Genomic DNA, 19,668 nt, shown 5'->3' with positions numbered 1-19,668 from the left:
AACCATCTTCCAAGGGCACCAGGGTTCTGCGGGACAGCTTTGCTACGGCCAAATCCACCTTCGGGGGAGGCCCCCAGGAATCCCACTGGGTAGTGTTAATAGGAAACAACTCTTGAAGATCCTGGAAAGCGAATGTCCTTTCTCTGGCTGTTTCCACTGCTGCGCCATAAGGTCGGTCAGCGTGGCGTCCGCATGGAAGGCAATATGTCCCCCAGAGGCAGACGTGGAGGCTTCCCCGTCAACATCTCGGCCCACTGTAGACCGGATGGACTTCAGCAGCCTGCCCGTTTGTTCATAATGGAACGCAGTTCTGCTGGAATAACTGAGTCGTCCTCGGAGGAATCATCCTCTGCCACCCGCAGGTGTTACAAGGGGGGGGGGAGAGACGAGGAACGGAGCTCAGAGCATGGTCTCCTGGTGAGCTGAGACAAGGTGCATCATCCTGCAAAACAAAAAGGAGAGTACAAGCAAGGGAAAAACTATTTACCCAAGCGATGCCCAAACTCACCATCTCCTTGACCCATGCCATCATATCTCTGGGAGAGGGCTCCACAGGTGGAGGACCTCTGCACCCGCGACAACGGGCCCACTCATAGCCTGAAAATAGGCAAGTTATAGGACCAGTAGTACCCCGCAGGGCACAACCTTTCAAGACGCTACCTACCATCAGGGAGCGGTGTGTCGCAATCGAAGCAGGAAAGATGTTTCCTCTTGGAAGAGGTTTTCCTCCTACCATCCCCAGGAGGGGTAGTAGAGGATGACATATCCTACAGAGAGAGATAATAGACCATGCAACACTGTCACCATGACATCATACCAGCTTTTAAAAAAAGGGTAAATCTTACCAGGTCCTGTAGACCGGACAGAGAGGTGACTTGGCGCCCAACGTGCGACCCGAACCCACGACCTTGAGATTAAGAGTCTCATGCTCTACCGACTGAGCTAGCCGGGCTGGCGCTGTGAACAGGATCTGAACCTGTGCGGGGAGACCCCATTGGATTTCGAGTCCAAAACCTTAACCACTCAGCCATCACAGCCGGTTCCCAATAAAGTTTGCAAACTGGAAAAGAGTTCAAGATCAATGAATACCACAATCGCACGCCTTCAGCAGATACTGCAGGAAGGTCTCTGACACCAGGCCAGCCAGCCTCTTAATTCTGGCCAGCTGGAAGTGGGCGGAGCCACAATCAAAGCAGGTGAGGCAACCTGCCCAGACAACTAACCCTGTAATCAGGGGTCTGCAAAGATATACATTCCCCCCCACCAAGAGGCCCTTAACACGGGCACTTACCCCCACATCTCTCAGTCTTTTCCGGCCTTTAATAAGGCCTGAATCTTCCCTGAGTGAGCGGCCGCCAGCGCCAGGCCGTTGCCATGGCGCTATGATACTTCCGGCAAAACCGGAAGTGCGCGCTTACAGCGGCCGGCGGGGAACAGGATACACAACAGTGTGGTTCCACCCGCCGGCAGTCCGCGCGGCCACCAGAGGCGGCATGCGGAGTCCCCGGACTCTCACCAAAATGTCAGGTAAGTCACAAGGAGCAGGGGAAGCGGAGGAGAGGGGGGGCAGGGGGGATAGAGGGGGGTAGCCACACATGGCTAACAAGCACCTTCTCCCCGCAGGGCACAGAAGGTGACAAGAAGAAAACAACCGCTCAGGAGGTGAGTGATCCTGCTGAGCTTCTCAAAGAGGACACAAGTCCTCCCACCTGTCCTCTGTCCACACAGGACAGAAAAAAACATGCAGAGGGGAGGTTCTTGTGCCCTCTTATAGGGCCTGCCACGCATTTGATTGGCTAATTAAATATCCGCCTGTCCTACCAGCACACAGGGGCAGAAATACCCCACATTGTGCCGCTGTTGAGGACGACAGGGAATTGCTGTTTTCTGGACACACATTTCCTTATACATACATGATATTGGAATGGATGAGGTGTAGGAGAAGAAGACAGAGATGATGATGATGATATCAATGACCCTGTGCTAGGTGTGGATGTGTCCTGACTGTGCCAGTTCACGTGGAGTAAAATGGCTCCCATTGATTTCAATGACATTTTACATGTGTATTTTGACGTGTATTTTGGAGTGTATTTTGGAGTGGTTTTTTTACATGAAGTCAATGGGAGTCTATGGGAGTCTTATTTTACACGTGTAAAATTACACTCCAAAATACACGCCATTTTACTCCATGTGAACTGGCCCTAAGGAAAATATTGGGAAGAAAGAGTAGGAAAATCATCTTTACTTTGCTTGCAACTGAAAATTCTTTTACGCCAAATAAGCTGGCAATGTCTTCATATGAGTATGGCCACAGATGTGCTGCTGTTTCTGCTTGCAGGGAACAACAGCACTGGGAACATGTCTACAAGTGCCACGCAATCTTGCCTTGTAATAGCCCTATGGAAAAAAAATTATGTTGAGGATGCACATCATCTCACATTGTTACTATCACCACTGCCAGCACCCTCTTCCACTGATGTCACCAATTTCAACCCTGACCCACTTGCTAGGTCCTATCTGAAACAGAATAATCACCAGTAGAGATGAGCGAACACTAAAATGTTCGAGGTTCGAAATTCGATTCGAACAGCCGCTCACTGTTCGAGTGTTCGAATGGGTTTCGAACCCCATTATAGTCTATGGGGAACATAAACTCGTTAAGGGGGAAACCCAAATTCGTGTCTGGAGGGTCACCAAGTCCACTATGACACCCCAGGAAATGATACCAACACCCTGGAATGACACTGGGACAGCAGGGGAAGCATGTCTGGGGGCATAAAAGTCACTTTATTTCATGGAAATCCCTGTCAGTTTGCGATTTTCGCAAGCTAACTTTTCCCCATAGAAATGCATTGGCCAGTGCTGATTGGCCAGAGTACGGAACTCGACCAATCAGCGCTGGCTCTGCTGGAGGAGGCGGAGTCTAAGATCGCTCCACACCAGTCTCCATTCAGGTCCGACCTTAGACTCCGCCTCCTCCGGCAGAGCCAGCGCTGATTGGCCGAAGGCTGGCCAATGCATTCCTATGCGAATGCAGACTTAGCAGTGCTGAGTCAGTTTTGCTCAACTACACATCTGATGCACACTCGGCACTGCTACATCAGATGTAGCAATCTGATGTAGCAGAGCCGAGGGTGCACTAGAACCCCTGTGCAAACTCAGTTCACGCTAATAGAATGCATTGGCCAGCGCTGATTGGCCAATGCATTCTATTAGCCCGATGAAGTAGAGCTGAATGTGTGTGCTAAGCACACACATTCAGCACTGCTTCATCAAGCCAATACAATGCATTAGCCAGTGCTGATTGGCCAGAGTACGGAATTCGGCCAATCAGCGCTGGCTCTGCTGGAGGAGGCGGAGTCTAAGGTCGGACCTGAATGGAGACTGGTGTGGAGCGATCTTAGACTCCGCCTCCTCCAGCAGAGCCAGCGCTGATTGGCCGAATTCCGTACTCTGGCCAATCAGCACTGGCTAATGCATTGTATTGGCGTGATGAAGCAGTGCTGAATGTGTGTGCTTAGCACACACATTCAGCTCTACTTCATCGGGCTAATAGAATGCATTGGCCAGCGCTGATTGGCCGAATTCCGTACTCTGGCCAATCAGTGCTGGCCAATGCATTCTATTAGCTTGATGAAGCAGAGTGTGCACAAGGGTTCAAGCGCACCCTCGGCTCTGATGTAGCAGAGCCGAGGCTGCACAAGGGTTCAAGCGCACCCTCGGCTCTGATGTAGGAGAGCCGAGGGTGCACTTGAACCCTTGTGCACCCTCAGCTCTGCTACATCAGAGCCGAGGGTGCGCTTGAACCCTTGTGCACACTCTGCTTCATCAAGCTAATAGAATGCATTGGCCAGCGCTGATTGGCCAATGTATTCTATTAGCCTGATGAAGTAGAGCTGAATGTGTGTGCTAAGCACACACATTCAGCTCTACTTCATCGGGCTAATAGAATGCATTGGCCAGCGCTGATTGGCCAGAGTACGGAACTCGACCAATCAGCGCTGGCTCTGCTGGAGGAGGCGGAGTCTAAGATCGCTCCACACCAGTCTCCATTCAGGTCCGACCTTAGACTCCGCCTCCTCCAGCAGAGCCAGCGCTGATTGGCCGAATTCCGTACTCTGGCCAATCAGCACTGGCTAATGCATTGTATTGGCGTGATGAAGCAGTGCTGAATGTGTGTGCTTAGCACACACATTCAGCTCTACTTCATCGGGCTAATAGAATGCATTGGCCAATCAGCGCTGGCCAATGCATTCTATTAGCGTGAACTGAGTTTGCACAGGGGTTCTAGTGCACCCTCGGCTCTGCTACATCAGATTGCTACATCTGATGTAGCAGTGCCGAGTGTGCATCAGATGTGTAGTTGAGCAAAACTGACTCAGCACTGCTAAGTCTCTGCATTCGCATAGGAATGCATTGGCCAGCCTTCGGCCAATCAGCGCTGGCTCTGCCGGAGGAGGCGGAGTCTAAGGTCGGACCTGAATGGAGACTGGTGTGGAGCGATCTTAGACTCCGCCTCCTCCAGCAGAGCCAGCGCTGATTGGTCGAGTTCCGTACTCTGGCCAATCAGCGCTGGCCAATGCATTCTATTAGCCCGATGAAGTAGAGCTGAATGTGTGTGCTTAGCACACACATTCAGCTCTACTTCATCAGGCTAATAGAATACATTGGCCAATCAGCGCTGGCCAATGCATTCTATTAGCTTGATGAAGCAGAGTGTGCACAAGGGTTCAAGCGCACCCTCGGCTCTGATGTAGCAGAGCTGAGGGTGCACAAGGGTTCAAGTGCACCCTCGGCTCTCCTACATCAGAGCCGAGGGTGCGCTTGAACCCTTGTGCAGCCTCGGCTCTGCTACATCAGAGCCGAGGGTGCGCTTGAACCCTTGTGCACACTCTGCTTCATCAAGCTAATAGAATGCATTGGCCAGCACTGATTGGCCAGAGTACGGAATTCGGCCAATCAGCGCTGGCCAATGCATCCCTATGGGAAAAAGTTTATCTCACAAAAATCACAATTACACACCCGATAGAGCCCCAAAAAGTTATTTTTAATAACATTCCCCCCTAAATAAAGGTTATCCCTAGCTATCCCTGCCTGTACAGCTATCCCTGTCTCATAGTCACAAAGTTCACATTCTCATATGACCCGGATTTGAAATCCACTATTCGTCTAAAATGGAGGTCACCTGATTTCGGCAGCCAATGACTTTTTCCAATTTTTTTCAATGCCCCCAGTGTCGTAGTTCCTGTCCCACCTCCCCTGCGCTGTTATTGGTGCAAAAAAGGCGCCAGGGAAGGTGGGAGGGGAATCGAATTTTGGCGCACTTTACCACGTGGTGTTCGATTCGATTCGAACATGGCGAACACCCTGATATCCGATCGAACATGTGTTCGATAGAACACTGTTCGCTCATCTCTAATCACCAGTAATGCCCTTGTCCTCCCTCTTACAGTTTTTTTCAGGCTCATTAAGGCCACCTCTAGGTTTCCCCAGTGTCTAGCCAGCATGACTCTCAATGCCCCATCCCCTGTCACTACAACCTCCACCCATAACAGTCAGAGAACATAACACACAGTTGACAGAGCAGAAAATCTTACAACAAAGGAGATTCTCACAGAACTATGACCTGAAGTGACTGCTAACATTTTATTGTGCTTAAGATAAGTGAGCGAAGAAATCAGAATTGTATCTTCATTCTCAGGAACTATAAAAAAAAAAACTGTGGCTACTGGAAGTGCTTCGAATACCAGAAGTGTTCCTGTTAGCAGTGCCATCCACATTCTCATTGTTACTTGCTGTGGTTAATGATTATGGGGATAATACTTCTCCTTGAGGAGAGAGCCCTTTTACAGGCATAGGGTGCATGCACACTACGTAACGCCGGGCGTGTATGAGAGCCGTACACGCCGGCGTTACAGCAGGGCTGCCGAGCACTTCCCATTCACTTCAATGGGAGCACTCGTAAAAGCCGCTGTTACGAGCGCTCCCATTGAAGTGAATGGGAAGTGTTCGGCAGTCTGCTGTAATGCCGGCGTGTACGGCTCTCATACACGCCCGGCGTTACGTAGTGTGCATGCACCCATACAGAGTGTTACTAAGCCATTTTTGCTCTGCTGGGGATTGTGGGAAGAATATGCAAATCTGTTTTCCAAGATTTAAATAGGAAAACAGTGCCTCTGTTTGCTTCCCTCTAAGGGTAGCCCTCTTAAACATCATGCATGTTTTTTTTTTAACTCTATTGCATGACGTGTCAGAATGAGCGGCGTGTTACTCCGTGTGAACGTAGCCTTAGACAGTGGACAGTCAAAGTCTACAGTGGAGCAGTGATGATAGTCTGACAGTATATTTTTTGTCAAATTGTATTTTGCAATAGATTTCTGAACAAAATTAAATTTGGAACTCAAAGGGAGACCTAGCCAGTCAGACTAATGCAAGTCAGTGGACAGTAGCAGTCAAAGTATTGGAGCAGTGACGGCAGGTCTGTCACTATGTATATTTTTTTAAAAAAAAAATAACAAAATGAGATTTAGCACACATAGGATGACTGGTCCAGTGTTTGTAAGGCTAAAGCCCCACGTTGCACAAACACAGTTTTTTGTTGCAGATTTTTTCTTGTTTTCTGAGCCAAAGCCAGGAGTGGATTGAACAGAAAGGTGGAGTATAGGAGGCTTCGTATACAGTCTGTTTCCCATTCCCTTTCTGACATTGTTGGCTTTGGCTACAAAAAACGCAACAAAATCTACAACAAAATAAGCTGCGCTTCTGCAACGTGGGGCCTCAGCCTAAGACCGTGAACAGTCATACTACAGTGCAGAGCTTCTTCTCCCATTATTAAGATCTCTCTGTCTCTATCTGTCTATATCAAATTAATCTAAATAAACTATGCTCCAGAGTCCTCTCCTACAATTCAGTACGGTAGTAGCACACTAATTTTGGAATTTTTTTTTATACTATCAGTGTATTCACTCTGCAGTAGTTGCGTGCTTTCCCAACTGCTATCATTAGAAAATAGATCTTTTCTTTGTGTATTATTTTATATACCACATTTGACATCATTAATGTGACTTTTGCACCCACCATTCGTGATTGACCGAGAGACTGTCAGGTGATGATGGCAGTAGCTCACCTAGATCCCACAAATCATATGATCCTCCTCCTTTATTCTCCTCTACCCCATGTTACACACAGCGCCAGCCATTTGACCGAATCATCTGAAACTAATTGCTAGAGATCTTTCTCTTTCTTCATTTTTTTTAAAGAACTTCTAAAATTATTCCGCAGGAAAAAGCAAGAGCACCCGATCTCTGCCTCAAGCGTGACAACATTTATTTAAGGATGTTAATTAGCTTATTAAACTCTTTACGCCCCAGCTGTGCTAGGTAGGGGATCACAAGGGAAAAGAATAAATAAATGCTTTTTTAGTTATCAAACATTTCTCTGACGGCGTGTTGAAGCTATGAATATCCCACTTCTCCTTTCTGAGGTTCCTGTTTGTTTGTCGTTTTACCTACAAAGAAAGCAAGCATTTTAGGATATAATGGAGCTGTTGACTTCTCTAAACTGACCCCGAGGAAGGTTGATTCAAATGATCCACTGCATACAGAGATTTTGTTTCCTTCCTTTAAAATAGCTCAGAGAAAGTAGTTTAGTGTAATCAAAGCATCTAGTTTGCCCCTCCCTTGTATTTTCTAACTCCTGGGCTTTCAGTCGAATCTCAGGGAAATCTGTAGTCACACTGTGCTTTCAATGAAAAAAAAAGCGTATACATGTAAATTATTCACTCCAAAGGGGAGCTCAGAAAAAGCTTTTTGAAATGAAAGCCTCTTTATTTACTGAATGTCACACAGCTTTGGTCTGCTACATCACTGTGTGATTGAAATCAACAAAACAAAGGAGGAATTTCTGGTTTGTAAAAAAAGACAGCTTGCCTCTGTCACCCCAAATATTACCTACCCACTTTTCTTTCATAAAATCAAGGGATTTATGCTTGCAACTTTGACAGTTTCTGATAAGACTCCAAGCTAATCCAGCTAACAAAGACTGGACAGAAAAATATTATGTTCAGAGAGATTTTTAGGGCATGTCAGCCTATTTTATGCTTTTTTGAATTGTAGACATTCAAAAATAGTCATTGAAGTTTGTGGAGACTTTGACATAAATACACAGATACTGATTGTAATGCTGGAGTGTATACAGTCATTTTATTTATTATAACTCTCTTAGAAATGTGTATTTCTTGGTTGACCAGAATTCTCCTTCTCTTTTTATTTTAGGCTTAATTTATTATTTATCTTCTGGAAAAAGCAATGTCTTTGCACTTGCTTAGTGACCTACTTTTAATGAAATCAGAAAAAGCACAAAACCTACCATGGTTTCCTGCAGATTGTATGTTTCTGAAGAACTGCCAGGCAGGAGGAAATAATAGGCAGGTGTCATATATGAGGCATAATAAAATCTGTGTTTTTTAATATTGATGATTACTATATGGGTGAATTTACACTAAGCAGAAACAAGTAAATCTTATAAAAACCTTCTACCCAAGAGATTAGTGATTTTCTATTCAAGTTGCATCAAACCGTTGTCCCTCCCTCCCACTCCACATTGTAGTTACATGGGGTAAACAAGGTCGCCCTTAGGGTGCATGCACACTGAGTAACGCCGGCGTGTACGGCTCTCATACACGCCCGGCGTTACGTAGTGTGCATGCACCCTTACTCTGTCATCACAGAAGTCCTATATTTGCATTGAAGCTTCCTCTTAAGACTTTATGCTGCCACAGGTCTAACTACACCAAGCCACTCCACATACCCACTATATCGAGATACTGAGTATGGCATTGTGGCCATACTACCTACTGAGGGAATCCACCTCAAAAGAAATGGCATGTAAGCTCCTCTCTGCTGAAGTATTTAAGCTACTGAACAGATACCCTAAATGCTCTTATCGTCATAAATAGAGACTTCAACCACATAAGAGATACAATCTTCCTACTGAACATCTACCAGACAATATTGATCATGCAGCTGGAATAGTGATGGACTACATAAATTATTTTGCCGACAGTATAGTGCCATTCAAGGTAGTAAGGTGCTACCCTAATAACAAACCCTTAGTCACAAAAGATCTCAAAGGTCTCCTGAACCAGAAAAAGGCATTCAAAAATAAGGCTACGGCTTCAGCTAAGGTGATTCAAAATTAGCTGAGAACCAGGATGAAGGTTAAACTGGAACACACAACCCTGTACACCAGCCTAGTGGTGACAAGGAATGTGTGAACCAGCTGAGCAATTTATTCAACAGGTTCAGCGATGCAGCCAAAACCAAGGATGAATGCAGATGGCCCTGGATGGCAAAACAACTTTGGGCCTGATGAATTTCCTTGGACAATAATACCTGTAGACACAAAGAAAAGTCTAAGCAAGATTCAAACCAACAAGTCAGCATATAATCAGTCGTATAGCACTAACATCACAGTCCTTAAAGAGACTATTGTTAGTAAGCCTTAGAACTTTGATCGGCTTCAAGTTTCTTACTCCTTGGATGTTGGGATAGATGACACCCACATCCATCTCCTCCATCTTGAGGACCATGGCGCCTCAGTCAGAATATTTTTTTTTCTTTTAACTTCAGCTGCGACTTTAACACCATCCAGACCAGGCTACTTGCATAGAAACTTAGACAAAAGTCAGTCACTGAACCCATGGTCAATATAATCACTACCTCACCGACAGAATTCAGTATGTCAGAATGGGGAAATTACCTTCCAATCTCAAGATGAGCAAAATCATCACAAGGGATGGTGCTGTCCCCCTTTCTTTTCACCATTTTTACCTCAGACTTCAAATATGACTTGGGCTCTTGCTTTCTCCAGAAGTTATTGGATGATTCTGTAGTAGTTGGATAGCTAAAGAATAGCAAGGACTAGAAATGAGCGAATAGTATTCGAAACTAGAGTTTCGAATACCTGGCTCCCATAAGAATGAATGGGAGCGGCCATGCAGAAAGGGGTTAAGTGGCCGGTGTTTAACCCCTTGCTTTACAGCCGCTCCCATGCATTCCTATGGGATCGAGGTATTTGAAACTCTAGTTTCGAATACCATTGTCTCATCTCTAGTAATGACAAAAAAAATATAGGGAAAATTGTCAGTGACTTTTTTGAATGGTCTGGGAGAAACGGGCTTATCCTGAGCATTGGCAAAACCAAGGAATTTATTGTTGATCCTACTAAATCCCAGATGGAAGCTAGCCTGGTAACCATTGTTGGTAAGGAGGTAGAAACAATTACTTCATACAAATAACTTGGTATACACCTAGACAATAAATTGGACTGGAAGCTCAATGCCGACATAATCTATGAAAAAGAGGCCTGTAGACTATACTTCCTACAGCACCTATGATGGTTCGTGGCTAAGGATAACCTACTTGAGCGTTTTTACCAATCCACTATGACTGGGGCACTATACTAGCCTGGGGAGGAAATACCAGGAAGAGATACAGTGGAAAGGATGATACATTAATCAAAAGGGCCCAATCTGTTGTGGGCTGCAATCTGGATAGCTGGGACACCACAAAGAGAAATAATCTTCTAGCCATTACTATAAACTCACTATACCCACTGAATAAAATCCTCACATAGTAGAAAAGCTTGCAGAAGGGATAGATTCAAAAGGTCCTTGATACCCTCTGCGATAGGTACAATAACATTATAGCCAAGAAGGACTCACAACCAGTTCAGTATCAGCCTTATACATCTCACGGTTTCGTTTTTTATTCCTCATCAGGTTTTCTGTCCGACCTCTATTCCATTACAAACGACACATGCCAGGGATGTCCATTGTTGCCTCTGGTCTTTGCTATGGCCATGGAGCCCCTGGTTTGGTTCAATGTAATCCTAATATTTGGGGTGTCTCTAATGGTCTACATCAGCATAAAATAAGACTTGACATTCTGATTTTGAGTATGAAGTCGGCTCAGTTGCCAGTCTGTTATCTATATACTATAATCCGTAATCTCTCTCTGGAGAGGTGGGTCAGGAGGATGATTGGGATCATAGAGAACTTGCACTATAATGGTCAAATAATGTCTTTCACTGATATATCTCACAAATTCTTTCTCCCAGACGTAGAATTTTATACTTATATTTTGATCTGACGTGCCTTGCTATCTGACAGTGGCAAATTCGCTAGTTTCTTAGAAATCTGTAAATCTGCAAAAATCAGAATAAAGCTTGCTCAATAGGGTTGAGCCGATCTTGACTCTTCAGGATTGATTTTAAAATCCGATTTCCGATCATTTTTCATTCAAACCCGATCTTGATCCCAATTCTGATGCCAATGCAAGTCAATGGGATTTTTTTTATTAATCAGAGATCGGATTTTAAAAGCAATCCTATTCACTATACAGCATGGAATCTAAGAATTGTTAGAATCCACGCTGTGTAGTGAATCACTAAGTAGCCAGAGGAATTTTTTAAATCCTCTGGCTACTTAGTCCCCCCTGGTGTCCACTTACCTCCTTCTTTGCCTCCCTGCTCCCTGCCTCCCAGGTTAGGAGAGTGTGGGTGGGTACTGGGAGGGGAGACGTCACGTCTCTCCGCCCTGTATCCGCCCACACTCTCCTAAGCCGCAAGCCCTGCCTTCCTAGCTCTTTAAACACTAACCTGGGAGGAGGGGCAGTGAGACAAAGAAGACTGCAGCGTGGAGTGGCAGTGAGAAGAACACCGGAGCAGCCATCTCTGGAGGTAAGTAGCTACGAGACATGTTAGTTTAGTCTCCCTTTAGAATGAAGGAGAATGAAAAGAGTAGGAAATAAAAAAAAGAACATTTTTTTTTTCTTTTCAAAGATTTGCTAAGCAGATCAACCACAGAGAGCCACAAAGTAGTAGCATTGTTTTTAACACAGACATTATGAGTAACAAAAACATCACATACCCACTAAAAGTGGAACTGAAAATTAGACCTGCTCATGGTTAGTGAGATTGGGAGTTCATTGACACAAGGCTACTCACTCAGCGGCAAGTATGGTATAGATGTGAGTAACTGGCTGGCAGATTGAAGATGAATGGATAGATAGAATACAACAATGCAGAGGAGAAATGAAAAAGAGCAATCTTCTTGCTAGCTGGGTCATATGACACCTTGCTGATTGTGTTAAAACAAAAATACCTGCATCTTTTTAGTAAGATGCAGGAGGTTGTTGTGTCTTTAATGTATAACTATGGAGAAAAATAGTCATCATCATTGGTATTCTGTATGTAAAACATGTTCTGGATGTGTCCTTGCTGCTGGATGGGGCAGTATTGAGGGCTTAGCCGTGGCAGAGTTGGGGTATGGCTTTATCATTGTTAATCTCTATTCAGCCTTTATATCACCCTTTCAGAATTTCTCAAGGACTAACCATGGCTTCACTACTACCAGAAGATGGCTCCACCATTTTAAAGAAGTGAATACTCTTTTACTTTAACCCTTTGCTTTTTCATATGCTTTGTTAATAAAATGGACTTTACATGAGGATGTATGCATACAGTATCTGATTCTTACATTCTCTAGTGTTTTCTGCCATAAATAAATTCTTTCTTTTATAACAATGCCAATCCATTTTTTATGTCAATAACAAGGAAATTTGTTGATGTGCTATTTGTGATAAAATATGCACTTTACTAATTACTGCTTAAGTTAACTTTATCTGTTGCATGTACATATGTACAGCAATGTGCATATTGCTTCATCGTAATACACTGCAATGCGATGCTTCTTGACAGGCAATATGTTCCAGAAGAAACGTTACCTGTTGTTAACAGATGGAATAGTGTTAATATAGCACAGCACTGCATGATAAGGAAATCGGGGCACACTGCCAGCTTTCATAGCTGAAGCCAGATGAGTATTGAAGTCAGGCTACATCTCACATCAAGTTAATAATATTATCCAATTCATAATACAACACTTCGGAAGTGGATAGTTTATTTGCAATATATTTGCCTTTGGATGACTTGTTGGGTTTTGACTGCTTTTTTTTGTGTGTGTGTTTGAAGTGTTTTTAGCATAGGTTATCATTATTAAATTGGTGGGGTTCCAACTCTTGGCCCCCAAATCAGATTATTGAATGGACCATTGCACTCTAATTACAATTAAGCTGTTGATTCTGCTTTCTTGGTTTAATAGGGATCTACCTACTACTAGCATGTGGATTGATAAGGTTAAAGGGTTCCATTACTTATAGAACACATATAATATAATCAACTTTGTTATATATTTAGTTAAATCTTTACCTTTTTGTGTCATACTATTATGTTGCAATGAGCATATAGTTAACACTAGGTGCAATAATGCCAAGGGAAGAGAAGCTGTGCCATTGGCGAGACTACCAGCACTCGTCTGTGTTATACTGCCTATGCACAGTTCCATTAGGAACTAATGATTGATGTTCTACAACACTATGTATTGCAGTACATTACACTGGGGATCCCAATTTCAAGCCACCTCGTGGTACATGTGAAAAGTTAATACAAAAAATAGTAAAAACACAGACTAATAAACAAACATAACATATAGTGAAAAAAATACACCTTCATATTTAAAAAATATATAATGGAAACAAAATATAAACAAACACATTTGGTATCCCAACGTGTGTATAAGTTCCCACTATCCAAAAAACAGTGTTATTTATCTCCTACTGTGAATGCCGTAAAATAATATGTACTGCAATGCACAAATTAACATATTTTGGTCACTTTGCTTTCCCCCAAAAAAATAACAATAAAATGTGCTCAAAAAGTCATATACACCATTGGTACCAATAAAAAGTACAACTTGCCCCTGACATATCTCGGTCAACAGTGTAGTAAAAAAGTTATAGACGTCAGAATACGGTGACCCAGGAAAATCGTTAATTTTCAAAAAGTGATGTTTTAGTTGTAAAAGCAGTAAAACATAATAAAATCAATATAAATATGGTATCGCTGTAATTGTAATGACCCGACGGAGAAAGTTGCCATATCCTTTTTAATGCAGAGTGAACGCTGTAAAAACAAAATGCAAAAAATTATGAAAGAATTGATAGAATTGTGTGTTATTTCACATGGATTTCGAAAAACATGTAAATAAAAGCTAATCAAAACATTCATATTTTAAAATGGAGTCAAATTAAAGTACAACTTGTCAAGCAAAGAATAAGCCCTCACATAGCTATATCAACAAAAAAATAAAAAAAGTTATGAATTATGGAACAAACTACCCTACATCCTTAAAGTGTTAAAGAAATGTTTTTCCATCTCCACTTATTAAGCTGTTCTCCCTCTTATCTTCACTCAGAGCCAGAGAGGTCCATGGAGTGGGAAGGATGGAGTAGAAGGCTGCTACCAGAAAATGTAACCTCATTCTGTGCAGTAAATAAAATATGTAACAAAATGTCTTATATTCTCCTGAACTATTCATTTATGGAAAGCTGTAATGTAATTGGAGATACAATTTAATCAGATTTTCTGCATGGGAGAAATGGCTAGGCGGGATTCCATGTCACATGAGAAATTAGTAGAATTTTCCATAATTTCTATTCTCTATACTATCCTCTTAATGTATGTCTTATGTATGCCATTCTTCCAGTAACTGAAGAGTTTATTTTTCACGTTATGTGTAAACTTCACATGTATGAGTATCAGGGGACAATCGTACACATCAGGGAGAGTGTTTGCCTACATAGGCAGTACGGAGACTTACAAGTCATTCCTGCTCCGCTAGGGATTCTGGGTAAAAAAATATGCAAATCTATTCTCCAGGATGGAATTAGGAGAACAGTGCACTCTGTATGCCACCCTCTAGAGGGCAGCATCCTTAACATCATGAACGACTCAGTTATAAAGTCTTTTTAATCATAATGTGGATTTAATTGCCAAATCAGTATTTCTGTCCCAAAAGGAACAGATTCCCAGCTATGGAAAGCACTGTTTCGGCCTATTGGGCCATCCTCAGCATGTATGAGTATTTCAATCTACTATTATCTCATCAACTACAGTGATATTATGCCTGCCTTCTACTTCATAGTCCTGTGTGTTTAAGGTAGGGTTGATACTACTGTTAGAGTCTGTTATGAAAGTGTTTGTTTAAAAAAAAACGGACATCTATCATAACGGACATAAAACGGACAGTAACTGATGGCTATCAGTTACTGTCCATTATATGTCTGATTCCCATAGACTTCAATGTTAAAAAAAAAATGGACACTTGCTGGACACTGGACACTTCAGCTAGTGTCAGTTGCTAAAATCTTGAATGGTCAATAGCTATGGAAGCTGCTGAGTGGACACTAACGGTAGTGTGAACGCCCCTATTGGAAACGGCAGTTTCGAATAGCACGCACCCATAGGAATGAATGGACGCAGGGGGTTAAGCGGCAGGACACCAGCCCCATCTGCGTGCCGGCCGGCTCCATTCATTGCTATAGATGCATGTTATTCGAAACTGCCATTTCGAATAGTACTCGCTCATCTCTAATAGTAACCAATCAACCCAAATATAATGAATAAATTCCACATAATCAATGTGTAAATTAATCTTTACTAAATAAACCAATGTACACGACACCTTAGAAGCAATTAAAAACCATCTAAAATAAGGACATTATGGTACAAGAGGCAATAGATAACTTACATCACAATATATTAATAAATTACTGGTGGAGATAACAGACACATTTCACAACACAAATTCATAGATAATTGAAATGATATAAATAGAAATATACAGCCAGCAGTGCAATAAATGACAAGAAATATCTATGTAAATAATACTCCAAACATAAATTCATATATTCTTACACAAATCTACACAATAAGTGAATAGATAAAGCCCCAAATTACCAACCAGTCACTATAGTAAATGCCCACACCACACTATCCAGCACTGGTAGGTTTGGATAAAGGCATTCAACAATGGGAGTGTGACATTCAACAGTTCAACGGAATATTGAACGCATTGAAAAGTGGAGAGTAATGAAAGCACACGAACCTCATAGACTAAAATGGGGTCCGTGTGCTTTCCATGTGGTGTCCGCATGAGTCATGTTCTGTACATGTTCTGTGTGGACACCGTGCGGAAAGCACACGGACCCCAATATAGTCTATAGGGTCCGAATGTTTTCATAAGCTCTCCGCTTGGCAATGCATTCGGTATTTCAATCGGGGTGTCCCCATGCAGATGTGAACGAGATGTGAACCTTGGTACAGAGACAAAGTCCTGCAATTTCTACTTTTCTCTCCACACAAAAAAGCTGAAACCAGGTAGAACAAAATGATACATACGGATTACTTTTAAAACCCATAGAAATCAATGGGTTTTAATCCGGACAGTTTGAAATCAGTTTTTGAAGATTTTAAATAATGATTTTGAATGGATTTGCTGAATGCAGATGTGAACCGGGCCTTAGCTAAGCAGAATCTATCTGAAGATAAATCTTGAAGCTTTTTTCCCCTCTAGCTGAAAAAATCAGCTAGAAGAAAAAAATATGCCTCAGGGCTCACTCACATCTGCGCCGGCACTCCGCACTGCAGGTTTCCGTTTCCTGCATAAAACACAGGCAGGAGACGAAAACCTGCAGGAGTCTTTTTCACCCATTCATTTGAATGGGTGAGAAAGCTGTCCGGCCGTGAGCGGCAGTGAGTGTTTTAAGCTCTCCGCCGCGAAACCGGGTTTTATAATCCGGACACAGAGTCGGACATGCAGTACTCTGTGTCCGGATTAAAAAAACCGGTTTCGCGGCAGAGAGCTTAAAACGCTCACCGCCGCTCACGCCCGGACCCGGTCTATGGTTTCCGTCTTCTAGCGTCACTCCTATTGAAATGACTAGGAGATCTGGAAGGCGTTTTTTGAGGCAGATTCTGCCTCAAAAATCTGCCTAAAAAAAGCTCAATTTGAAGTCTCTCTAAATTAAACTTTACCTTAGATGCATTAGAGAAATAAAGAGTTGGTTGCAAAGTCAGACATAACTTTTAACTATATTATTTATTGTGTAGCAGATCCATTTCCCCTTCGATTGTCATTAGACACTGAGCTACGGATTTATACAACAAATGGGCATTTATTGCAGCATTACTTACTGTTAGAGATGAGCGAACAGTGTTCTATCGAACTCATGTTCGATCGGATATTAGGCTGTTCGGCATGTTCGAATCGAATCGAACACCGCGTGGTAAAGTGCGCCATTACTCGATTCCCCTCCCACCTTCCCTGGCGCCTTTTTTGCTCCAATAACAGCGCAGGGTAGGTGGGACAGGAACTACGACACCGGTGACGTTGAAAAAAGTAGGCAAAACCCATTGGCTGCCGAAAACATGTGACCTCTAATTTAAAAGAACAGCGCCGCCCAGCTTCGCGTCATTCTGAGCTTGCAATTCACCGGGGACGGAGGTTTCCGTCCAGCTAGCTAGGGGTTAGATTCTGGGTAGGCAGGGACAGGCTAGATAGGAAGGAGAAGACAACCACAACAGCTCTTGTAAGAGCTAAATTCCAGGGAGAAGCTTGTCAGTGTAACGTGGCACTGACGGGCTCAATCGCCGCAACCCAGCTTTCCCAGGATCCTGAATGGAATACACTGTCAGTGTATTCCCGTATACCCGATATATACCCCCGATACCCGTTCCAACGGTGTGCCCCCCCACCTTCACCCCAGAAATACCCTGCAAGTCCCCTAGCAATAGAATTGGGGCTATATACACCCACAATTTTTGCTACTGGTATATAGTGCCATTGTCTGACTGGGAATTCAAAGAATATATTGGGGTGACGTGCACCCACAATTTTTGCTACTGCTATACAGTGCCATTGTCTCACTGGGAATTCAAAGAATATATTGGGGTTATGTGCACCCACAATTTTTACTACTGGTATACAGTGCCATTGTCTGACTGGGAATTCAAAGAATATATGGGGGTTACGTGCACCCACAATTTTTGCTACTGCTATACAGTTCCATTGTCTCACTGGGAATTCAAAGAATATATGGAGGTTATGTGCACCCACAATTTTTAATACTGGTATACAGTGCCATTGTCTGACTGGGAATTCAAAGAATATATGGGGGTTATGTGCACCCACAATTTTTACTACTGGTATATAGTGCCATTGTCTGACTGGGAATTCAAAGAATATATGGGGGTTACGTGCACCCACAATTTTTGCTACTGCTATACAGTTCCATTGTCTCACTGGGAATTCAAAGAATATATTGGGGTTATGTGCACCCACAATTTTTAATACTGGTATACAGTGCCATTGTCTGACTGGGAATTCAAAGAATATATGGGGGTTATGTGCACCCACAATTTTTAATACTGGTATACAGTGCCATTGTCTCACTGGGAATTCAAAGAATATATTGGGGTTATGTGCACCCACAATTTTTACTACTGGTATACAGTGCCATTGTCTGACTGGGAATTCAAAGAATATATGGGGGTTATGTGCACCCACAATTTTTAATACTGGTATACAGTGCCATTGTCTCACTGGGAATTCAAAGAATATATTGGGGTTATGTGCACCCACAATTTTTACTACTGGTATACAGTGCCATTGTCTGACTGGGAATTCAAAGAATATATGGGGGTTATGTGCACCCACAATTTTTAATACTGGTATACAGTGCCATTGTCTGACTGGGAATTCAAAGAATATATTGGGGTTATGTGCACCCACAATTTTTACTACTGGTATACAGTGCCATTGTCTGACTGGGAATTCAAAGAATATATGGGGGTTACGTGCACCCACAATTTTTGCTACTGCTATACAGTTCCATTGTCTCACTGGGAATTCAAAGAATATATGGGGGTTATGTGCACCCACAATTTTTAATACTGGTATACAGTGCCATTGTCTGACTGGGAATTCAAAGAATATATGGGGGTTATGTGCACCCACAATTTTTAATACTGGTATACAGTGCCATTGTCTGACTGGGAATTCAAAGAATATATTGGGGTTATGTGCACCCACAATTTTTACTACTGGTATACAGTGCCATTGTCTGACTGGGAATTCAAAGAATATATGGGGGTTATGTGCACCCACAATTTTTAATACTGGTATACAGTGCCATTGTCTGACTGGGAATTCAAAGAATATATTGGGGTTATGTGCACCCACAATTTTTACTACTGGTATATAGTGCCATTGTCTGACTGGGAATTCAAAGAATATATGGGGGTTATGTGCACCCACAATTTTTAATACTGGTATACAGTGCCATTGTCTGACTGGGAATTCAAAGAATATATGGGGGTTACGTGCACCCACAATTTTTGCTACTGCTATACAGTTCCATTGTCTCACTGGGAATTCAAAGAATATATGGGGGTTATGTGCACCCACAATTTTTAATACTGGTATACAGTGCCATTGTCTGACTGGGAATTCAAAGAATATATGGGGGTTATGTGCACCCACAATTTTTAATACTGGTATACAGTGCCATTGTCTGACTGGGAATTCAAAGAATATATGGGGGTTATGTGCACCCACAATTTTTACTACTGGTATACAGTGCCATTGTCTGACTGGGAATTCAAAGAATATATGGGGGTTACGTGCACCCACAATTTTTGCTACTGCTATACAGTTCCATTGTCTCACTGGGAATTCAAAGAATATATTGGGGTTATGTGCACCCACAA

The 19,668-nt window shown here is 42.9% G+C and overlaps 1 non-coding gene across 1 annotated transcript; it reads right to left on the bottom strand.

Moving 5' to 3' along the window:
• Positions 1-955: 955 nt before the first annotated feature.
• TRNAS-CGA (transfer RNA serine (anticodon CGA)) lies at positions 956-1,037 on the bottom strand. Its single transcript has one exon. It is a non-coding gene; the product is annotated as a tRNA-Ser (tRNA).
• Between the last annotated feature and the right edge of the window lie 18,631 nt (positions 1,038-19,668).

The sequence above is a fragment of the Leptodactylus fuscus genome, chromosome 2 (genome assembly GCF_031893055.1).
Source record: "Leptodactylus fuscus isolate aLepFus1 chromosome 2, aLepFus1.hap2, whole genome shotgun sequence".
In the NCBI taxonomy this organism is placed as follows: Eukaryota; Metazoa; Chordata; class Amphibia; order Anura; family Leptodactylidae; genus Leptodactylus; species Leptodactylus fuscus.
The sequence above is the reverse complement of the archived record's forward strand: the minus strand, read 5'-3'. Positions and strand labels throughout refer to the sequence as shown.